This window comes from Capricornis sumatraensis, chromosome 3 (assembly GCF_032405125.1).
Source record: "Capricornis sumatraensis isolate serow.1 chromosome 3, serow.2, whole genome shotgun sequence".
Taxonomy (NCBI): Eukaryota; Metazoa; Chordata; class Mammalia; order Artiodactyla; family Bovidae; genus Capricornis; species Capricornis sumatraensis.
This window is the reverse complement of record NC_091071.1, coordinates 131,337,423-131,363,198: the sequence shown is the minus strand read 5'-3', so window position 1 is coordinate 131,363,198 and position 25,776 is coordinate 131,337,423.

Sequence of the window (25,776 nt, the reverse complement as noted above, 5' to 3'; positions counted from 1 at the left end):
CTCAACCTCTACCTATCCAGATCCCAAAACTCTGCTGGTTTCAACCTCCTGGGAAAGAAAGCCTCCCCCTGCTATTTTCTCTGCTCCTTCAAAACACACTAAAGAGGTGGATGAAAGAACATCTTAAATCAGTCCGCCTAAAACAAGTGCCTTCTTGGCGCCACCCTAAATGCTTCAACAACTGCCAGCCTCCAAAAGACATGAAATACTGTTGGGAGAGCGCGAGGCCATTGCTGCCGCGTCTTATGTGAGCAATGAAGAGCCAACAGCAGAGATCGCGAAGGTACGAACTTCTTTTAACTACCAGACTTAGTGGTAGACCAGGATCCCTTCCTAGTTCCACAAGTATTCAATATAATTTTTTTTGTTTCTTTCCCCCTCTTCCCTTCCTCCCGCTTCAGGTAGTACTTGAACCAAAAAAAAAAAAGTTGTTGCTGATGCCCCATCTCCATGAGGTGGTGGTGCGCGTGTCCCGGCTCAGGCTTCTCCGTTTCCCACACGGGGCTGCCTGGTGCGCCTCCATGCTTGGAGAGCTCTGCACCCCCGCGCTTCCGGCCCCAATGCCAATACCATATTCTGACTTCTGTGCGGAAGCCAGCCGCTCCAGAAGGCTATGTATTTCAAGTTTTCCATACCAGAAGAACTGCACATAGATGAAGATGCATTTCATCAACCCTGCAAGAAACAAACACCAAAACAAAACCCCGGAGCAACTGCACCACTTTCTTGAAGTGAGAACCGAAAAAGCCAAAATTCTGGGCCTTCCTAGGGTTCATTCCTCGGGTTTTTCTTTTACCAGAAATGGCTTTTGCGTTTTTCTTTTTACAGTAGAAGAGTACAATCACGTAGAATTTATACAAATGTTTGGTTTTTCCTGTTTTTACTTTCTCAAGGCTACTTTTTATTGCTCTAGCCATTGGCACTAATGTCCTTGGTATTTTTCTTGTAACTCTCTTGCGTGATGTGTTTTTAGCATGTTTTCATACCCTCTTCTCAGTGCTGTAACACATAATGAAGGTTTCCAATCTCTGCCTACATTATTTGCCAGAGATGGTTTACAGAAAACATGGCCAACCTATGTGGAATGTAACATCTGAGGAGTATTTCTTAGGAGAGAGTAGCTCACAGGAGAGACTATTTTTTAAAAACAAAAGCCCACATGCCTGTTAACTGTTTACCAGAATGTTACGTCGTAATATAAGCTGGCTACCTTTTGCACCAGTTCCTGATGTTAGTGGGGGTGACAAAAAAACTGCAAAATATAAAGGAACAATATTACAAGCCAACCTGTTGATATTTTGAACAAGAGAGCTCCTTATACTACACTAAGTTAAACACTATAATATAACATTTGGACAATATTCTAATACACTAGGAAGGCCCCTGAGGCTTAAATTCTGATCCACTTACTTCTGATCATTTTTATGATCCAAAGTAGTTCTCTCTCTAATATAAAACATATTTCCAACCACCTACTAGTTACGAAAGCCATTAAATTCTTGAAGATTGAAGGTGGAAAAATAAATTGTGTGTATTTTAGACCCCGAATGATCTTCCTATAGCAATTTTAGAACAAACTATGAAGAATTCTGCAATTTTAATCTCCTCAGTAGCTTCCCATTACTAAACAAGCACAGCGCCACGGTACAAATGTAGATGTTACATGTCATCTTGATCTGCTGCTTTTTTCTTTCATTAAAGCTTTAATGCAGCAATTATGGCTACGTTGCCCTATAAAAAAAGGAAAAGGCAGTTTACTTTAAAAAGTGAAATTGCATAGCCTACTATTTAATTATACACAAATGTAAATGGCCTATTTTTCCATAACTGGTTATTACAGCACTGTTTTACTTTCTGAGTTTTCACAATCTCTAAAACCTACAAAGCTTCCTGCTATATAATTGTTTTGTTACATTATTGTTTTCATCTTATTTTTTCTTTTAATGTGAGTGCAGCGGGATAAATCTTGGTTTTAAGCCAGCCACTACTTCATCTACTTAAGCTTTTATAGATGAAGATTGCTGTAATTATCAGAATACCCGCTTATTTCTGAAGTATTATCCTGGCAACCTGCTGGCATTTACAACCAATTAACAAGCTTTGCCATTAGTTGCATAAGGGGTATCGCAGAGTAAACCCATTGTGTGCTAATTTTCTATTTTAGATAATCAGTTTGGCCATCCAGAATGGAAAGAAGAAGAAAAGAAAAGGTTTGACACTCAGTGGTAGACATGTAAAAATTACTGTGTGCCCCCTAGAGACAAAGGTATCCTGCAACTCAGTGATTGCTTTGTTGCCGTCACTATTGGTTCTTAAGTAGTTCCCTTTGTCTCTTTTGGAAGAAAAAAACAAAAAAGTGGGGACTCAGGAAAGTAATCATGTCCTGTCTCACACACTCTCGGTCTTTTAAAACTGACTAGCTTCTCTTGCTATCCTGCCCATAATTTGACCAAATTGTACGTGTTAAATACCACCCCCCAAAAAACAGACATTGAGCACTAGTTCTTTGGGGTTTTTGGTTCTTTAAAAAAAAAATGCCTTTCAACCTTTTTTCCCTCCCCACCTCCCCCACTTGCCATTAGAATAAATTAATGCATGGGCTTCTACCAACTGGGCTGCCTTAAAATTTGCATGCTGGGTTTAGTTAAAGTGGTGTGCTGTTGTCTATTGCCTTGTTTAAACAGTCGCTGATATTAATATGTACCAAAGTTTGGTCTAAATCAAGGCAAAAAGCTACAGTTGTGTTTTGCTCTTAAAGCTTAAGACTCACCCTGGAGAGTAAATGTCATCACCAGCCCGAGAATGTCAGCCTCAGGCCACAGGAGACCTCCCTGTGTTCAGAAAGACTCTCTCCCCTTGAGTCTTCAGCAATACTAATCATTACTTCATCCCAGTTCTCTCTGCTGCTATCTGTAAAGTTCTCCTAGTCTTAAAGCTGCATCCCCGCTCCCACTCCCAGATGATCCCTAATCAGATGTAACTGTTCTCTGTGAGGGAAAGCACAGACTGGCATTTTAAAAGTACCAGTATTGACCAGTACCCATTCTTGGCATTTGTAAACCTCTTTGGCCGTAGAGCTTCTGAAACTCCCATGCCACCCTGCACTTTAAAATCATTGTCTTCAGCACTTCCAACATGGGTTAGTAGGTCTCTATTTGCAGCAAAACAGTCTTTAGATCAGATCAGCATCCTCCTTGCTCTGTAAATTCTCAAGAGACTTGTATACGACAGTAGAGTTGTAAAGTACCCATCTCTAAGGACCCGCTTTACCCTGGATTAATTAACTGCCTTACACACACACAGATTCACAAGGAGACACCCACTATCCCATGCATCAAGTTAAAACCCCCAATAATTTCCTTCTGTCCAATCATTTGCTCACAGATGCAGGTAATGAATGTGTCTGCAGGCAGAGCCACATTATCAGGGCATGATACCACCGTAACAGACTTTTCTGTCTTTATAACCAAATTCACAACTCGTTATGGCATTTATATTTGAACAGATCTTTCCAGCAAATGAAGACATTATTATGCTTCTCACAAATACGGCTTATTGAAATCAGAAGGAGACATTCTTTTCAAGGTTTGTTATATTCTTATACTACTGTAAAATTCTTATAAAAAAAATCCTAGCTAACTTTCCACTTTCACAGCACAAGGAACTAAATGCTCATGATTTGTGCAGAGAACGACCCAGTCTCACCAAAGAAAGAAATTTTAAAAAAAGCTTGGAGAGGGAGAGAAGAGCGAAGAGAAAAAGATGGAAAGTTCTTTTATTATTCTTATCTTGGACTATTCAAGGTGCCTATGCTGGGCAGCCTAATAATGTAACTCCCATTGTTATTTTAATAGACTTTTATTGTAATAGTTATTAAATTATCTATTTTAACTGTATTGGTTTCCTAGTAAAGAAATTGCTGATTTCAAAATTTATTGAGTGGGATTTTAACCTTGCATGACCTATTGGAGCTATAGTGAAGAAGAGAAAGAAAACAACCGTAAACTGCCTTTGGGGAGATGGTGCAATAGGTTCAACAGGTGATATGAGGAGCCTTCCTGAAGTCTTGCTCCCACAACTAGGATGACCACAGCTACACCATTTCTGCATCTGAAAGACATTTATTTTTTTTCTTCTTTTATGTGCTCTATTTGCCTGCATCTCAGACGTTCTAGAGCTGTAAAAATGGGGTCTTCCCCAACAAATATTTAATCTCAGTGACTACAAGCATCATCTCGGGGGCGCAAGTCTTTCTGCCTCGCTCTGTGGCCTTGGTTAAGTTACTTCTGTGTACTAAGTTTTCTCAGTTTTTCTCATCTGTAAAGTATGAGACTAATTGCCTCATAGGATTGTTGTAATAATTAAATATAATAAAGCATGTAAAATGCTTAGCACAATGCCAAGCACATAGTAATACAAATTGTAACTTATTGTCCTACCATTTTAGTCGTGTATTAGTGGTTATGCTAACCACTATGGGGCCATTAAGATCAGAGCAAGATCCAAGTAAAAGACACTGGAAGAATCCAGAGAGGAAGAATTTACAAATATTTCACCATTTCCTCCTATGACTTTGATTTTGTTTGTTGTACAGGTAAGCCTTAGGCTAAAAAGATTCCTGCCAAAGATAGCTAATCTCAGATGCAACATAACAGTAAGTACGTGTGTGTGTGTGTGTGTGTGTGTGTGTGTGTGTGTGTGTGTGTGTGTGTGAAAATTGCTCAGTCGTGTCCAACTCTGCGACCCCATGGAATTCACCAGGCCAGAATACTGGAGTGGGTAGCCTTTCCCTTCTCCAGGGGATCTTCCCAGCCCAGGGATCAAACCCAGGTCTCCCACATTGAAGACTGATTTTTTACCAGCTGAGCCACGAGAGCTGTAATTGTCTATTAATGTTTTTTTAATTCACTTAAATAAATGAAATAAATAGCATTATGTGGCTATTACCAGTCAATATTTAGCATTTTAAAAGTATACGACAAACTGAAATTGGCTAGAGGTTATGTTACAATGAGATTTTATTTGCAAATTTAGACTTAATACACCATTAGACTTAATGGAGAGTGTTTCCCACAAAGAGAAGAGGTTTAGCTTCTTTGCTTGTAAATTCCAGAACAGCAAAACTCTGTTTTGTACATTGCTGCATCTTCAGGACTCAGGCAGTGTTTTATACAATAATTATTTAGGGATGTATGAATGAATGGTTTCATTCTCTGTTGATGGTTATTTCTATCAACCATTGGTCGTTAATGAAAGATTAAGTCAGTAAGGGTTAATCATTTAGTGCTGTATTAAATTAATGGAGTTATAATACAAAGAAGGTGAGATGGAAGAATTTTGTCTCAAAATAGTTTCCCACAAAGTTTAGGGACTCTTCAAAGTCCATTTGGTAAGGTTGCTAAGTCCAAAAACAGTATTGAGCTTTGCTGATAACTGCAACAGCATTCTCAGCCTGCAGTTGTTTTACAAACAGAAAACTGAAACTTTCCATTTTAAAAGAATGCAGCAAGATTGAACACATGCTCATCAAAACCCAAACGCCTATTAAAATCCCAGATTTTCTTCTTTCAAGGCATGCTTTATGGTTTTGTGCAATTATTAGGCTAGCCCTTTTTGATCTAATAACCTATCATAAAGTTAGAAAAGAAAAAGTCCCATCTGTGCTACAGTTTAAAGTTATTAGACAAAGGAGAACTTAAAATTGAATATGAGTCAAATTCTAGAATAAGTTGACAGTTTTTAATTTTAGAATGGAACCAGAACATACCTTATAACTTGAAAACCTCTAAGACACATTTCCATTGCTGTCAAAAGGTGAAATTGATCCCACCTCTCTACAGGCTCATCAAAGTTTTCCAAATAGCAGCCTTCAGCTGTTGAGTGTTATGTTTCGATTATATTTCAGATGACTTTTCTAGTTTGTTTTTTAATTGGCAGGAGCTCAAGAAACATTTTCATATCACAAAGAGTTCCCTTTTACATTAATGAATGTGAACAAACCTTCTATCAATTTGAAGTTTCTGTTTTTCTGCACAACGTTAAATAATATTGGATCTAGCTATGAAAAACTTTCAGAATAAAGTACTATAGTTCAGATTAAAGGCTGTAGAATCCAGTCCTAAAAAATGTATCTTGCGAGATATCTGTGGCACTTAAAGGAAAGAAAATAAAGACAATTATAACACATTTATATTCCTATCCCCATAATTAAGACTATATTTTTAATTGTCATTGTTTTTAATTGTTAACATAGAACATATTTTCAAGGGAATATTAGTCCACATAAGAATGCAATTCATCTGAATTCTTCTTGTATTAACATATAAAATCTCAAGAAATTCTCATTCAGCTTAAATATCATCATTATAGATTTAGTCTGTGGTACCAAAAAATTCTGTCATTATAACCAAACTTGTCATTGTCCTTATAATTTATATCATTCTAAATTGTGGAATGTCAAATCCAATAACATTTGCAAAAGGTATAGAAGCTACAAAAGCCTTTCTACAATATCTACATGTCCTTTTCTTTAGAGTATAATAATTTCAAAAACGTATTTAATTTCCTTTTCGGTTCTTTTCATTTACGGCCAAGAACTTTTCATGTTGCAAGCACATACACACCCCTCTTTATCACTTTTTAACAACTTTCCTCAAAAGCAATTTAGAACAGTCACATATGTAAAACTGAGTTTTCAAGATACTTGTGAAAGGAGCCTAAATCAGGACAAAAAATAAATAAATAAAAGTGCATGCAGACTCCTAGTGCATTCTTTTACCATGTCACCCCTTTGGAAAGGAAAAGGAATAAAGGTCAGGAAAACTAGCTGCTCAGCACAGCAGTGTGGAAAGGAAGAGGAGTGTTGCTTATAATGACATAAAAACCATTAACACAGATGCATTCTGGGGTTGGAGAAGGGTAACTATGTGAAGTGTTTGCTGAATGCATTGTCAGCATAGAATCAGACAAGGGCCCCTCTTTCTGGTTCTATGACATATTAATAGCAGCCTGGCATGTCCGACTCACGGGGTCTCACTCCCATGCTTAGAGAGAGGAGCTGGCAGACTAGATGCCACACCCTAACCCAGAGGCTGGGCTACCACATCTGTTCTAGATTGTCTTCTTACTGACCCCAGCCAAAAGCCCCAACCCCAGTCTTGACTACAGACTCTCTTGTCCTCAACTTTACTGGAGTGCAGAGAGGAGAAGAAGGAATGACAAATAGCTCTCTGCATGCTAAGTCGTTTTGGTCATGTCCAGCCCTGTGTGATCCTATGGACCATAGCCCACCAGGCTCCTCTGCCCATCAGATTCTCCAGGCAAGAATACTGAAATGGGTTGCATGCCCTTCTCTAAGGGATTTTCCCAACCCAGGGATCAAACCCATGTCTCTTACGTTTCCTGCACTGGCAGGCAAGTTCTTTACCATTAGTGCCACCTGGGAAGCACAAGGGAGCTCTGAGGCTTGATTCGGAAAGCTACATAAGCTTTCTGGACTTCAATTCCGTGCCCTCTAGTGCAGCTGGTGATAGCACCTCCCTGGTAAACTTGTTTTGAGAATGAAATGAGTGTTGAGGCTCCATCTGAAGTGCTTGGCACAAGGCCCAGCACATAATTGGTTCTTTATAAGCATCAGCTATTATTATCATTATTGTAATATGAGCAATGTCTACCCCCTGACCATCAGCACCATCTCACCTCTCTTCCTGATGTTGACCCAAAACAACAAGAGATGGCCAAAATAAGTTTGTGACTGTGGATGCAGACAAACATGGAGATGGCTCTAGGGAGTCGAGTAGAACCTTAACTATTGAGCCACTGCCAGTTTGGGAGCCCACTGGTCTTGTAAATGGACTAATCATGATGCTGAAAGGAGACCCAGGAGCATCATGGATTGTTAGTGCACTAAAGTCCCAACGGAGGCAGTCGTATCTGGTTTGGGACTCCTTCTCTCCTACTTATCAGCTATGAAAATCTATCTTGGGTCAATTCAAGAATCTTTGTAAGCACCAGTTCCCTATCTTTAAAATGGATTAATGATATTAACTTGCTTGCAGAGTTGTATGAAATTAGAAAGTTATAGACAGAGAAACAGCTTCCCAGCTGGCACTAGTGTAAAGAAACTGCCTGACAATGCAGGAGACATAAGAGACATAATTTCAGTCTCTGAGCTGGGAACGTCTCCTGGAGGAGGGCATGGCTACCCACTTCAGTATTCCTGCCTGGAGAATCTCATGGACAGAGGAGCCTGGAGGGCTACAGTCCATAGGGTCGCAAAGAGTTGGACACAACTTAAGTGAATTAGCACACATGCAGATAGCGATATAGAGACAGAGGTATGGTTTATTACCTGGCACACAGAAAGCACTCAATATGTAGTCGTATCATTATAAAGAACAGGAAAAAGTAAATTGTGGACCCAGGGTAATTGTGGTAGATCTTGAATAATGGTTCCCCAAAGATGCACATGCTTTAGTCCCTGGAACCTGTGAAGATGTTGTTAGCATTGCATAGCAAAAAGAGACTTTGCAGATGTAGTTAGGGTTAAAATGCTTTTTAATGGGAAATTATCCTGGATTATCTGAAATAGGAGTAAAGTTGGCTCAGTGGTAAAGAATCTGCCTGCCAATGTAGGAGATGCAGGAGACACAGGTTTGATCCTTAAGTTGGGAAAATCCCCTGGAGGAGGAAATGGCAACCCACTCCAGTATTCTTGCCTGGGAAATCCCATAGATGGAGGAGCCTGGTGGGCTGCAGTCCATGGGGTCACCAAGAATGGAAGATGACTGAGTGGCTGAGCACTCGCACACACACACACACACACACATCCTGGATTATCTAGATAAACCAATCTAATCACATCAGCCCTTAGAAGCAGAGAACTTTCTCCAGCTGGAGGCAGAAGAGTGATGAGGTGAAAGGGAAGTCAAAGAGATTCCAACCCTTGTGGGCTCTGGAGAGTAGGGCTTCTAGAAGCTGAGTGAGGGCAGTGCCCTGCTGAGAGCCAGCAAGACTATGAGAACTTGAGTCTTAAAACTGCAAACTGAAATTAGCCAACACCTGAATGAGCTTGGAAGCAGATTCTCCCCAGAGCCTCAGATAAGAATCAACTGGTGGACATCTTGATTCCAGCCTCATGAAACTGAGGGCAGAGAACCTATCAGGTCAACCCAGACTTTCCACCTGTAGAAATGAGACAGTAAATCTGTGTCACTTTAAGTATGAGGTTTATGGTAATTTGTTATGACAGTAATAAAATTATAATACAGGAATTATTAATATAAATGGTTTTCACTACTAGACTGTGATACTGTTATTTGGAATAAGAGTTGCTAGAAGACAGGGATGCCATCAAATAATAATAGCTAATATTTCTGATCATTTACATCACAGGGCATAATGCCATGTGCTTTACATATATTATCTCCTTTTATCTTCATAAACTCATTAGGTAGATACTGTTACAATTGCTGTCTAACAAGTGAAAAGATAAAGAAAGTAAAAGAGATGAAGGTTAAAGACTCAGCAGTAATCACACAGCTTACATATAGTGGAACCAGGATTCAAATTCAAGCAGTTGATTCAGAGCACATGCTGCTCACTGTGATATTGTGCTTCCCTTGGCACAGCGCAGGGGTTGGCATACCACCTACACTAGGTCTCTTGCTGAAGAGTTGAACAAATTACTAAATGAATACAAAGAAGTAGTTTACAGTTCTAAATAGTTAATAGTTCTTGCATAACCAGACTTTTTCATAATCTTAGAACCTAAAGATTGAGCTATCCAAGGCAATTATTATTAAATCATTTTACCGGTTTGTTAAGCTAGGCTATGCTGTGGTAACAAATAAACCCATAATCACAGCAGGGCAGCACTACCAAGGCTTATTTCTCATTTGTATAAAGCCTGTTATGAGTTAAGGCAACATCCCAGGGTGACTGTCTTCCATGCAGTAACTTGGAGAATCTACTTTGATTTTGTGGCTCCGTCTTCTCGATATGAGGTCCTGTAGTTGCTGAAGCAGAAGAACACCTGGAGATATCCTATCCCCCTCTTCCAGGCTTCAACCTAGAGATGACATCACCTATATTCACACCTTTTAGCCAGAACTATTCTTGTGTCTCCTCCAACTGCAAGCCTAAAACTTGTAGTCTTCCATGTGCCAGAGAGGAGCAAAGACTCAGATACTGATGGGCACTATTAATATCAATCAATGGAGAAGGAAATGGCAACCCACTCCTATATTGTAGCCTGGAAATTTCATGGATATTGGACCCTAATGAGCTACAGTTCACAGGGTTACAGACAGACAAACACAACTTAGCAACTAAACAAAACAAAATTTTGTTTTCTTTGGAATCCTAATGCTATAATTACAGTCACTAAAATCCACTTGCAATACAGGACACACAGGTTCTCCTGGGTCAGGGAGATCCCTTGGAGAAGGAACTGACAAACCACTCCAGTATTCTTGCCTGGAAAGTCCCAGGGACAGAGGAGCCTAGTGGCCTCCATGGGTTCACAAAGAGTCAGACACAACTCAGCAACAACAATATCAATCAAAATCACCCAATCCCACTCCATACAAAAGAAATAGAATGAGCTATTAAAAATTATAGCTCTGACTTCCTATATCAAGTGTCTCAAGAACCCCAATTTCAGCCTCATCTATTTTGCATCTTGCCTTCCAATCTGCAATTCAAATCCTTCACAACAAAAGAGAAGTTCCCAGTTTTCAGGTGGCAAGGCTTTCTCAGATTGCACGTGGCCAACAGCGGGATACCAGCTTAGGTAGTCTCCCTGCACCCTGAAACTCTGAGGAGCTGAACCTGTAGCTCTCAGATCACAGATGTCTCCATGCTGTCCCCCAACTGAAGGACCTTCACAAATCATGATCAACTGATGCTAATCAAATATTTACTCATCCTGTTGTTGTTGTTCAGTCGCTCATTCATGTCCGACTCTTCACGATCCCATGGACTGCAGCTCTCCAGACTTCACTGTCCTTCATCAACTCCTGGAGCTTGCTCAAACTCATGTCCATTGAGTCAGTGATGCCATCCAACCATCTCATTCTCTGTGGCCCCCTTCTCCTCCTACCTTCAGTCTTTCCCAGCATCAGGGTCTTTTCTGATGAATTGGCTCTTCGCATCATCTGGACAAAGTATTGGAGCTTCAGCTTCAGCATCAGTGCTGCCAAAGAATATTTGGGATTGATTACCTTTATGATTAACTGGTTTGATCTCCTTACAATCCAAACGACTCTCAAAAGACTTCTCCAACCCACAGTTCAAAAGGTTAGGAGCCAAGAAATCTCAACTACCACAGAAGACAAACAGATTCAATTTTGTTTTTCTATTAAAATCTCATCCCCAATTATTATCTCAAAACTATAGAAAGTTCCTCATCCTGCTCAAATAAGGATTTTACATGAATCTCAATTAGATCATATTTCGTCCCCTGGGATAATTAATAAGAGCCTTGTTTTGAATTAATGATGGTGTAAGGGAAACCAAGGAAAAGATTCCTAAAATATAGGAAGCTCTCTAAGTTAATGTACCTGTCCACATAGTCTTGCTATCAGTATTCAGAATGTGTAACATCACAAACATGGGGGGAAAATGCAGCTTAAACCATAGAGATATTCATGTTCACCTTGAAGAAATTGACCATCTCTCTTATTTTCATGGAAATGTGCAAAAAATATCATCGCATTTTGGGAAAATTGGAAAAATGAATTTTGCCCCCTGTCTTGAGAATGTTTTAAGGATTGCTAGGAGTCTCCTCCGCAAAGTACTATTTTCAGTAGGCATTCTCTGTGGCCATAAAGCCACAGCTGAACAAGTAGCCCAGGTGACTCTGTACCAACCGGCCCTGCTCAAGGTGATTTGCCTACAAAGTACTTGTTTTCAGTCTACAATGAAATGAGGAACTCGTATCAGACTGTAAACCAATGGCCAGCTTCCTTCATCAGTACAGTCTTGCTATTAAAAACCTTAGTCAAACATAACAGTGTCTTTGGTGATGAAGATGATTTATATTCTAAAGCAGGCTTCTTGTCGTGAGCAGACAGAAGCTGAGAGACCAGAACAGTCACACATATTCTATAGTCTGAGGAGCCATTTGTTGTTCAGTCACTAAATTGTGCCTGACTCTTTGCAACCCAGTGGACTGCAGACACCAGGCTTCCCTGTCCTCCACTGAAGAGTCATACTTGCAAAACTTTGGCTTAAAGATACTTAGATGGGGGGTTATCAGTTCCTGTAATATAAAGTCCTCTTTCTCCCTCTCATAAGTCACTATACAGTCAGAACCTTGAGAATAGAGAACCTGAGGATGGTGTTCACTCTTGTCCTAATTGATGTTTCCTATATTACAGTGTAGAAATACAGCTATAACTCTTTCTGGGTATTCTGATAAGGGCCATGTACTCATTGGCTTAAATGTTTTTTTCCTGGCACTCAATCCAATTTTCAGGTTCATTCAATTTTATCAATACTTTATAAATGAATATACTCTGCATGGTCATTAATTGAATAAAACAAGCTTCTAGTGTAAAATACAAAATACTATTTCTACTTTCAGTGGAATCAATTAGAATCAGAATGTCAATTAAATATAGTAAAATTTCAATCATCCTAGGTTAGAGAGGTAACAGGTCAACTCTAATCCAAATCACCAGTCAGCATCACACAATATGTAGGTTTGGAGTTTATATTCAATTTTTCTATACTTAGCACTAGACTACTCATGATTGAGAGAAGTCAATCTTAAAGACAGGGTTCAAATTTACTATGTAATACTAGAGCATCAAAGCCACACACACACAAAGTGCATGTAGAGGAATAAATTCTAAAGTTTCTTATTTCATCCTTTTTTCATTATGAAATTGCAAACTTGTTAAAGTTAAGGGACGAAGGACATGGCTTATATTCTTCAAAGTAATTTGGACATAGTAGGATTCAATGAATTAAGTTGAATTTAATCAAACATAATAATTGGTTGCCTGTTGTGTGCTTCAGTTCAGTTCAGTTCAGTTCAGTACAGTCGCTCAGTCATGTCCAACTCTTTGTGACCCCATAAATCGCAGCATGCCAGGCCTCCCTGTCCATCACCAACTCCCGGAGTTTACTCAAACTCATGTCTGTCAAGTCGGTGATGCCATCCAGCCATCTCATCCTCTGTCATCCCCTTCTCCTCCTGCCCCCAATCCTTCCCGATATCCGGGTCTTTTCCAGTGAGTCAACTCTTCTCATGAGGTGGCGAAAGTATTGACGTTTCAGCTTCACCATCAGTCCTTCCAATGAACACACAGGACTGATCTCCTTTAGGATGGACTGGTTGGATCTCCTTGCAGTCCAAGGGACTCTCAACAGTCTTCTCCAACACCACAATTCAAAAGCATCAATTATTTGGCACTCAGCTTTCTTCACAGTCCGACTCTCACATCGATATCTCACATCTCACATGACCACTGGAAAAACCATAGCCTTGACTAGACGGACGTTTGTTGGCCAAGTAATGTCTCTGCTTTTCATTATGCTATCTAGGTTGGTCACAACTTTCCTTCCAAGGAGTAAGTGTCTTTTAATTTCATGGCTATAGTTACCATCTGCAGTGATTTTGGAGCCCAAAAATTAAAGTCTGACAGTTTCCACTGTTTGCCCATCAATTTCCCATGAAGTGATGGAACTAGATGCCATGATCTTAGTTTTCTGAATGCTGAGCTTTAAGCCAACTTTTTCATTCTCCTCTTTCACTTTCATCAAGAGGCTTTTTAGTTCCTCTTCACTTTCTGGCATAAGGGTGGTGTCATCTGCATATCTGAGGTTATTGATATTTCTCCCTGCAATCTTGATTCCAGCTTGTTCTTCCAGCCTAGCGTTTCTCATGATGTACTCTGCATATAAGTTAAATAAGCAGGGTGACAATATACAGCCTTGTCATACTCCTTTTCCTATTTGGAACCAGTCTCTTCTTCCTTGTCCAGTTCTAACTGTTGCTTCCTGACCTGAATACAGGTTTCTCAAGAGGCAGGTCAGGTGGTCTGGTATTCCCATCTCTGTCAGAATTTTCCACAGTTTATTGGGATCCACACAGTCAAAGTCTTTGGCATACTCAATAAAGCAGAAATAGATGTTTTTCTGGAACTCTCTTGCTTTTTTGATGATCCAGCAGATGTTGGCAATTTGATCTCTCTCTAGTTCCTCTGCCTTTTCTAAATCCAGCTTGAACATCTGGAAGTTCACGGTTGACGTATCGCTGAAGTCTGGCTTGGAGAATTTTGAGCATTACTTTAGTGTGAGATGAGTGCAGTTGTGCGGTAGTTTGAGCATTCTTTGGCATTGCCTTTCTTTGGGATTAGAATGAAAACTGACCTTTTCCAGTTCTGTGGCCGCTGCTGAGTTTTCCAACTTTGCTGACATATTGAGCACAGCACTTTCACAGCATCATCTTTCAAGATTTGAAATAGCTCAACTGGAATGCCATCACCTCCACTAGCTTTGTTCGTAGTGATACTTTCTAAGGCCCACTTGACTTCACATTCCAGGATGTCTGGTTCTAGGTGAGTGATCCCACCATCGTGATTATCTGGGTCATGAAGATCTTTTTTGTACAGTTCTTCTGTGTATTCTTGCCACGTCTTCTTAATATCTTCTGCTTCTGTTAGGTCCATACCATTTCTGTCCTTTATCGAGCCCATCTTTGCATGAAATATTCCCTTGGTATCTCTAATTTTCTTGAAGAGATCTCTAGTCTTTCCCATTCTGTTGTTTTCCTCTATTTCTTTGCACTGATCGCTGAGGAAGGCTTTCTTATTTCTCCTTGCTATTCTTTGGAACTCTGCATTCAGATGCTTATATTATTCCTGTTCTCCTTTGCTTTTCACTTCTCTTCTTTTCACAGCTATTTGTAAGGCCTCCCCAGGCAGCCATTTTTGCTTTTTTGCATTTCTTTTCCATGGGGATGGTCTTGATCCCTGTCTCCTCTACAATGTCATGAACCTCCGTCTATAGTTCATCAGGCACTCTGTCTATCAGATCTAGTCCCTTAAATCTATTTCTCACTCCCACTGTATAATCATAAGGGATTTGATTTAGATTATACCTGAATGGTCTAGTGGTTTTCCCTACTTTCTTCAATTTAAGTCGATTTGGCAATAAGGAATTCATAATCTGAGCCACAGTCAGATCCTGGTTTGTTTTTGCTGACTGTTTAGAGCTTCTCCGTCTTTGGCTGCAATGAATATAGTCAATCTGATTTCAGTGTTGGCCATCTGGTGATGTCCATGTGTAGAGTCTTCTCTTGTGTGCTTAAGAATGCCAAATTTAGCTTATTTTTTAGTCTAACCAATAGATATTTGCTGAATTAAAACTATATTCCAAACACTGGGCCACATGCAAAAAGAACTAGGACAAGATTCTTACAAAGTATTTCTGTTTTTGTCTATGAGAATGACAATCTAAAGGAGTTTAAACAATATCATGAATGCATTGCTTCAGTCCTGTCAGACTCTTTGTGACCCCATGCACTGTAGCCCACCAAGTTCTTCTGTCCATGGAATGCTCCAGGCAAGAATACTGGAGTGGTTTGCTATGCCCTCCTCCAAGTATTCCTGACCCAGGGATTGAACCCGCATCTCTTACATCTCCTTCATTGGGAGGCAGATTCTTCATCACTAGTGCCTCCTGGGAAGGCCAGACAATATCATATGTTAGTGCTAAAGGAAGAGTCATAATAATCATAGTGGCCAACCTGTCACTGTTACTTAAAACCAAGCAATGTCCAAGTACTTTCCCTGTATCACCTTGCTATTCCTCAGAAGCACAGGTGCACTCTTTCAGTCTGAATTCTTGGGTGTTAGCAACAGAAACCCACTCTAACTACTTTAGGCAAAAAGCATCTATTGGAAGATTTTGTGGAGCTCACAAAATGAACAGGAAACGGAAAGGTCAGCTATGGGTGTGGGCAAAAATCCAAGGATGCTCCAAAGGACCAAAAAAAAGGGAACATAAAGCACAGCACCCAGCTTATGTATAGAAAAAAATGTCACCATCATCCCAGCTGCCATGCCTGCCTCTGCTGCTCCTAGGAAATCCTCTAGGCACACCCCAAACCTTGTCATCTCCTCAAAACTAGATGTTCCTGAAGAGGGCATCTAATTGGCCAATGTTGATGCTCAATAACCCCCTGGTAGAACTAGAGAAGAGAAAGGAAAGTATCCAGTCCCTTGGATGAAAATCCAATATCATCCCAGGACTACTTACGGTAGTGGAGATGCAATTCTCTAGAAAATCAGGGGGAAAATCCTTAAAAACATAGTGGAGCTTCTGATCAGCCAAAAATTGAAAGATATGTAGATAAGAAAAGGTCTAGATTTAGTTTAAGGAAATAATAAAAATGTAAAAATGGTTTGGAGTACATTAAGATTAAGGATTTTTCAAACTAGAATTTCATTCAGTGTACAAAAATTTGAATTTAACTGCTTCTTAAGGATACACCTAAATTATTTCTCCCTACAGCCTAAACAACCCAAACTTTTAAAAACTGTCTACTGACCTAGAAAGAATAAAGCTAGTTAGGAATCCTTGAATGAAACATATTCATTCATTTAATGAAAATTCATCCAAAGTCACATAGGTAGACAGCTCTCGTGCACAAAATGATATACACAAGAATAGACTTCTTTGGCCTTTCAGGTTCAAGAGTTTAAAAGCAAATTTAATCAGAACGTAACTTAGGTCCTCTATTTCTTTTCATAGTAATAATGCCTTGCATTTAAATAATATCTTTTAACTAAGAATATTTCACTGTCCCTAATCCTCACAATACCTCTATGCCCTAAACCAAAAGTATTATTCTTTCCACTTTAGAAAATTAAGTCACTCATCTAAAGTCACAGTAGCTATTTGGAGTGGAAATTACCAGTTCATTTTTTCTTATCTTTAAAAGTCACATTATTTTTCACAGTCTAACTTTCATTCCAATCCATTTACTGCTTTAATAGAGAGTTATAGATGAGAACAACGGATAACCTGTGTTCCAGGATTTCTTCATTCAAATTTTACAGTATCTGAAAATGTTGGATGACAAAGTACAAAGTGTCAGTGAGTCAAGACTTGAAGTGTTTATAGAACTAATTTCTTCAGTGGTAACAGCAAAGCCAGAGAGGAAGGAAAAACTAAACCACACCTATAAATGGCAGATGAATCAGGCTGTGGCTCCAGAGTGTTGTCTTTTTTTGTTATCTTCATGCAGGATATGGACTACCACAACAAAAGTAATTAGTCTCATCAACATACAGCACCCATATAGCTGATGAGGACAAACTACTTATAGGATAGTCATTTATTTAGCACAGAAAAGCTTGCCGTGGATGGGGAAGATACACCTTTTGAGTCAAAGATTGTCTCTCACAATAAGAACTATGGCATTATGGTAAAGATTTAATGAGATAATACATATGAAAATGCTTGTCAACCATAAGAGAATATTCAGATTTGCAGCAGAGCATAAGCATGATAAAATATCTGAAAGACAACTTCTCAAACTTTTAAATAGGTAACAAAGAAATCCAGTGATTAAATAAAGATCCAAAATAGCCACCATTATGAAAAGCTTTTGGTTTTGCTAATAGTCTTCCACGGTAAAATGAATGCCCTCAATTTTGTAATGCTGCTGGTAACATCAGAATAGTTTTACAAAAATACATTGGAGACATTAACCAAAAGAGGGTTAGGGTATGAAGTTTTTGAAGATACTGAGCTCTACTTTGCACCTCTTTCTCACTCCTGACTTTGCCTCACTCTGACCTGTCCCTAACGTTTGGAGCCTATTGTCTGACACTCGTTTCCCACATCAAAATCTTAATAGGATAATAAATCACAGTCTGGTCACTACTTTTCTCCCACAGGGAAGTGTGCAATACATCAAATGTTAATAAAACTCTACCTCTCTCAAGAGGATATATATACACATCAGAGGTGTATCGCAATTGATAAGTCTAAGGAATGAAGTCACAGAATTTCAGTCATCAGACAAGTGAGGGAGAAAAAGATTGTATGAACATCAGAGACCTCCTCAGAAACCTGAAACTATCATCTAGCTGAAGTTGGTGGAGGCTGCACAAACAATTCTCGGAACAACCTAATATTGTCAAAATCCTAGTGACAGCATCTGACTTGCGGTAAAGTCCTCAGAAAGGTACACTAAGGGCTTCAGAAAGGTAAGACTTTGCTCTCAGAGGCAGCTTACCCCAGAGCCAGTGTGATCCTGACTTCACCCACCAGAGTTCGTGCCAGCCATGGGCACTGGGAAGACTGGGCAATTTGACTCATGGTTTCCATTCATGTACCTCCTGCTCTATCAGATGATGTGTTATTGACTGTGAAAAGATCAAAAGCAAAAGAAAGGTAGGTACCAAAACCTTGAAGGTGATCCCCAGTTTCTTTCAGAATATTTCTGACATGCTGGAGATTTTGGAACAAAAGAACAGACTAACTTGTACTTCTGTGTTACTTATAAAATATTCAGTAGATAATACAAGAAAAATTTTATCCATTCAACAAATATGAATAGACCACTTATTATGTGTCAGACACTATTCCATGTGGTGTTTGGTTGAATAGGTAAAATGCAAAGGAAACAAAGTCGATTAATTTCAGTGGAAAATTAAAAGTACTTTTTAACTGGATCTGTAGGTTAAAAATTGAGAAAGAGTTTGAAACAAGCCAAAAAGATCATTACGTATCTAGCATACCCTTCCAGGCTATCTCTGCTTTTCACTGTCTTTGAGATGTTTTGAATCTTTGAGCTATAGAAAATTTAAAATAATATGAATAATTCTGGTCCATAGAAATATGAATGTTATGACCTATAGAATACAACTGATTATTAGCCTGTAAATATTCACCAGTTTTGCATCTACTTGCCAATTCATTCCAGCATTCTTTATTTACCTATGTGTATATGAAGGCAAATTTGAATTTTCCTTTGAGCAGGTTAGAACATCTTACTGCTTCTTTCATTAATTAATGAATAGATAAAAATCTTTAAGCACATGTTCATTTTGTGTTTGTATAAGAATCATAATTATACTTCTTTTAAAAATAAATCCTTTAAGAGTTTATAATAAATGTTTGTTATCAAACCACCTACCTCAAAAGAATATGTTTAGAAAGAAATAGTAAATTAATTCTAAAGCTCTTCAAATCAAAAGTTTTAAATGCATGAAAATAATATCTTCTTAATACAATTGTGGCATTTGTAGTCTCATTTTGATAAGGCCTCTAAATGTCCTCATATTACTGATCCCAGATAAAGGGATAGAGCTGAGCTATGGGGAAAAAAAGAAAGAAAGAATATAAGATCTCTTCTTATTTTTTGCTTTAAAGAAATAATAAACTGCATTGTTGTAACTCAGTGTAAGTAGATTCGAGTAAGGCAATAGAGACGGATGCCAGAAGCTACTCATATCGTTCTTTAAAATGGAAATTTACCGTCTGCTGCATCACATGGACAAAATACAGAACTATTTTTCACAGCTTGTTCACTGAACAGATTATTGTAGAAAAAAAAAAAAACTTTTACATTTTCTGCAGATTCCCAAATCTCAGTCAAAAAACTCTTGGCAATTTTTAGCAGTGAAACAGATTTCACTTTCAGATTGAGATACTCCATTTAGCAGTAGTCAGATGATCTTCCAAATAAATATAGACTCGTTTCACTCTTGATTTTATTAAAAAAAATGTTTTCATGAGGTGTCTTGGAGGAAACTTGCACTTATTTGGTTTTCCCAAGCTAAAGCAAAGAAAAACTCGAAGGTCTTAAAAACCAGAGTTAAATAAAAAAGGAATGTTAAACTGAAAATGTTATTACAAATAATGCATGTTCATCACAGTACCAATAAATAAATAACCCTATAAAATTTTAGAATTAGTTGCAAAGATGCTCCAATCTTTTCTGCCTTAAATCTCAGCTCCCCAAAATATTACTAAACAGAAGTGCATGTGTTCGGTACAATATAACAGACAGCAATATGTTGAGATACTTCACACAAAGAGGTCTCTGGGCCACTTTTCTCCTTCTAGATTAGCTCTGTCACTTAAGTACAAGGCAACTGCACTTAGCAATTTATTTCAAGAACCATTGTCTTTCTTATCGAAGTGTTTAATGCCACAGAAAATAATGGAATATGTTAAATTTAATAAAAGTTAAACCCATGAGGAAATAGTGAAATAAAAATAACAATCTTCATATAATCCTGTGTCCAAGATCCCAGATCTATTCACTCTATGCCTCCTCCCCAAATTCCTGAACTAAGTCTTCCCCATGTGTTTCTATCCATGAGAGGAAATTATATGACAAATCATGAATAAAATCAGAAATATTGATTGTGTCTTACTTCTATATTTATAAAAACATAGATTGTATGTATGAATACCACAGGCTGCCCAACTAAATTTCACAAATGTTGTTGCTATTTTAAACAAGTTTTTATAGATTTGTTAAAAGTTCATCTCAGTGACATTAAAGATGATCCCAATCTTAAACAAAGCAACCTGAATTTAAAGCAGAAGATTTGCCAAGTGAAGAAAACCAGAAATAGTTCATGCTATTAAAACCATTTCACTCTTCTTCTAATGACACTGTTAATATCTGGGAAGAATTCATTGTGTCCAGTCCCCGAAACCCACACTTCTGTGGCTAATTTGACATACAATATAGAAAGAGGTAAGATTTGGGGGGTTTTTGAGCTATAGTTGATTTATAGTATTATATTAATTTCAGGTGAATAATACAGTGATTCAATATTTATATAGCTTATACTCCATTTATAGTTTATTATTATATATCAGCTATATTTCCTGTGCTGTACAATATATCCATGTTGTTTATTTATTTTATACATAGTAGTTTGTACTTCTTAATCCCCTACTTTTATCATGTTCCTTTCCCTTCTCTCTCCCCACTGGTAAAAGAACAGGTTATTTTTGGAATCTGCTATGAATTGTTGGAAAGTTTCAAAGAAAAAAGCTAGCTATGATTCTACAAGTATTGGGGTAATGTGAAAGAACAAAATTGTTCTTATAGTATTCCTTGACAAAAAAATTAAACTAATATAGAATGTGTGAGAATCTGAATAAAACCGCTATATCATGATGATGAAATTTCATATGATAAAAATTAAATTGTCTAAGAAACAACTGTATGAGACAAAGTTGCTGTGCTTTAGATTTCAGTGTTGGTTTCATTTATAAGTCAATAATTGAGGAGTGGGGATGGCAGAGCAGAGAGAAAAATGTAAAGGCTTCATGTTTAGAGATCTTTCAATATAGAAAAATATTTGAAATGAATCTAAAGATTTTTTTGACATTGTAATTCCAACAAATGGGAAAATGATACCTAATTTACAAAAAAATTATCATCACCAAGAAATATTATTTTCTTTCCTTTCATAAAGTTAATCAAACTGATGTTCCTGCTTTTAAAAGGTTTTATTCATTAGAATAAAATATATTTTGAATTTCAAACTAGTGAAAGTACAGGCAGCTGAGGAGAATATCTTGGAAAGATGAGGAAAAGCCCCCAGACACATTTGGCCAATTGACAGATCCATCATATGTGGCAGTAATGAGCAAGTGACTTTGGGACTGAGAATAGAAATTGACCTAAGGATGGAAAGAGTTAGTGGCACTGATCCTAATTTTTTCTAAGCATGATGAAGTTTAAGCAAAAAAAAAAACTAAGAGTTACAATTTGAAATATTTCTACATAGCTCAGAAATTAACCCCTAATTCTAATATCTTCTGATGTTAAAGACAGGACAATAGGCCCAAAATGGATTTGCTTATGCTAAGCTCCACATCATCAGATTTAACTGAATTACAGTCTCAGCTCTCCTAGAAATGGATTCTTAAAGAGAAATCACCCCATCAGCACAGTGGAGGTGATCTGCCTGGTAGACCCCTGCCAGCCACTATAAGGGAAGTGACCTTGCAAGAACCAGTTAGCTTGTTTGCCTATGCAACTCCCCTTTTCCACTCCCTTCTGTCTATAAAATATCTTGCCTTTATAGCTCTTCAGAGGTCTTTTCTATCTGCTTGATTGGATGTTGCCCAATTCTCAGACTACCAAATTAAGCTAAAGAGATCTTTAAATTTTATTCAGTTGAATTTTGCTTCTTAACACTCATAAGAACTGAGTCTAATATTAAAGCAAAAAAAAAAAATACTAACCTAAATAACAATAGTAACTGTTCCTAAAATTAAAGGAGTCTTGGCAACCCACTCCAGTATTCCTGCCTGGAGAATCCCAGGGACGGAGGAGCCTGGTAGGCTACAGTCCATGGGGTTGCAAAAGAGTCAGACACGACCGAGCGACTTCACTTCACTTCACTTCCCTGATCTGATAACATCCTGTAGACATATATCTTGATGCTGGCAACTAGCCCATACTGCTGGAGCCCATGACATAGTCTAGAGTACCAGATGTGGGCATAGTTCAAGGCCATCAGTCTTAATGGTCAGAGTTCCTTTCTTTCTGATTGCTAATTTTGGGGGTATTACCTCTTCATGGCATCTTTATCAGACAGTGGAAGTAAGCCTTTTATTTAGAGCATCTCTTACTGGAGAGTCAGTGAAGTACAAACAGGACATCAAGAATTTAGTCCAAGCTGACAGCCTTGTTGTAAGAAATCTTCCCCTGTAGAAAGGTTTAAACCAATTCCATCATAACTACAGCTAAAATAATTCACCAAAGCACTCGGTTGACAGCCAGTGGTTTCCTGGTAAATGAAGATAATAATGAAAACTGATGGTGTGGATCTACTGATGTCTAGCCACATGCCAGACACCTCTAGACAGTGATGTAACACTGCAGGACTCAAGTTTAAAGTAACAGGAACAGCAGTCAATTGGGATTTTCCTAAGCAACTAGTGTCTTCACAGCAGGATCTCAACTGTGAGATTGAAAGAGGTTTTTTAGTGGCTGTGGCTGTTTTTTTATTTTAAAAAGTACTAAAGGCAAAGAGTGTTAAGGTTAACGCTAAAAAAGGTGAAGGCAGTGAATTATTCATCAAGTATGATTATTTCTATCATGGAGCCCTTTGCCCCACCTACCCTTTTCTGTTCCTTACCATTCAACCTCCTCCTCACATTCTTTTGTTGTTGTTGTTTTGTTTTGTTTGTTTTTAGGCTGCACTGTGCAGCACATGGGATCTTAATTCCCCAACCTGGGATAGAACTCCAGTGCCCTGCATTGGGAGCACGGAGTCTTACCCACAAGACCCCCAGGGAAGACCTACCCCCGCATTCTAACTTAGCCACTCAGTCTCTCTGACATTTCCCTAACCTAATGACCTGTGACCTGTACAGACCTGCTCAAACTCATTTTGAGTCATTTTAATTTTTGTAATTAAAAGAATTTTCAAACTCATTGCCTTGTGATTTTTTAATGTGCATACATATTTTTAGTGGATACAAAAATATAGCATTCGAGATGAAAACCCTCTTGACTGTAAATGGAACACCTATAGTAACTCTCCCATGTAAAGATAGAGAACCCACTTTTCTTTCTCTCACTTTCTCTCCCTCTCTCTCTCCTTTCTCTTCTTATTTCTTTGGCTTTTTTTTTTTTGGTAGTGGAGAGAAGAGAAATGTTTTACTAACTTTGAAATCATCTGTTTATCAGTGAGAGATGGCTTCTCAGCATTTCTCTGTTTTTATGGTAATACCTAAAAATTTCTTTCCAGAAATCTCATTGCTCTCAACAGTCCTTTTACTTTTCATTTTCTATGTGACCTTTAATTGATTCCTTTGTGCATCCCAAAATGCATTTTTTAATTCCTTTTGCAAAGCTGGGCACCTAACATAGTAAATTAATATAGTATCAATCAACTGAAAAATATAAGTAACACTTTTTAAATAGAAATAAATATTAAATGCATATTATTTTTAATTTTAAAAGCCATAGAATTTTAGAACTTGTCAGGACCCAAGACCTCATCTAGCCTTAAATCCTCATTTCATACAGGAGGAAACTAAGAGAGAGCTCTGACAGACCAAGAACTAGGTCCTGGGGCTCCAAATATGTGTCCTAATACGCCGTCTCACTGATCTGCGACTTACTTTTACCCATAATTTTTGTTTTACAGTATCTCAGCAAATGAAGGAGTAAACGTGGCACTGAATCCACACTTCCTTAGCTTTATAAAGACTTCCTTATGAAATTCCTGACACCATAAAAAAGGGCCCAAAATTATTATGCATTTGTTTTATGGCCCAACTGTTCACGAAGACAATACAATATATTGTCTTCCGCTGGTGACAGTATTTATGGTCACTGCCTATGACCCAGAGATCAGCCACTTATGGGTTGATAATTTACGAGAATTTGGGTGTAAATGTGTGTTTATTTTGCTATTTAGATTTTCATGGTCCCTTCTACTCCAAAGAATTCCTTTTTCATGAGTTTTTATCCCACAAATGAATGTTGTAATTACCTTTCAAAGGCAGATTCTCTCCTAACCCATCTGACCACATCTCAGTTCCTCCCTACTGTGAAGCAGCCTCTTTGGGTCACTGCATGGGTTTCGTTTTTAGTTCATAGCTTCCGAGGATGCTGGTGAGATTCGAGGGCCACTCTTATTTGGACCTTCCTCACAAGCAACAGTAGATTGTAAAATGAATATTTTACTAAGTAAAATTTAAAATATAGCACATCCATCTGAAACTCTAGTAGAAAAAATTAAGCTAAGCATCAATATTGTGGCCACATAAAGTTTATAGTAATATGAGCCTCTGACTTCCCTTCCCCGGGCAACCTGGGTTTTTGGCAGATATGCACTTGGAAGGGGGTCCTGGGTCATTTGTTGATATCAACTCTATCAAAATGAGCAGAGATAAAAGCACTGAATGTCTTGACATCCCTGGTTTTTATGAAAACCTGCCCTTGACTCCCTGGCTGGAGGTATGCTCTCAATGGATCTTCATGGTTACCAATGGTTCAGAGTCTACAACACCAACCTCTCAGTTAACCTGATATTGAGACCATGTTTTGGCTCTGAAGACAGATGTCATTTGTGTTGGCACCACAAATAATGGAAAGTATTAATAACTAAGCTTTAGAAGAAATATTCTTTTATCAGATTTAATTCATTGGTAAGCAATTTGCTCTTAATGCCATTTAAAGAGTCAGAGAAATCTCAAGGCACACATACAGTTGAGAAAGGCTATGACGATGACAAAAGTAAGAAAACAGAACAGGGAAGAATTATCCATTGACTATTAAATTGTTTTCTTTCTGTAATCAGTCATCAGCCTGGAGTCTTAGCCCATGAATTATTCACTGGCCACGAAAGGAGTCTCAATGTGTGATTAAAAGATACACTATAAAAAAATCTCTGATTCAAATAAACAAAAACTCCCATCTTCTTGTCTCTGTGGTTAAGATGTCTGCTTTATTAAATCAGTAAGATTATTTAGTTTCTCATTCAGAACAAAACCTGAGTGTTTACACTCTGCAGTACGATTTAACAATTTAGGTCAAAAAACATGTTTTGCTTCTGTATTTGTCAGTAAATTCTGAGCTTCGATTTTATTATCTTTTCAAAGACTAATGCTCTGTTTTCATTTTTCTTGCTATCCTATTTCACAATGCTGAACTTTTATCTTTTAAAACATTTTTTCTGTTCACTTTACTACCCAGGCTGTAGGCAAAATCTCTATGAATTTGCAATTGTAAAGAATTCCCTTTACCAAAGAGCAAGAAACAAG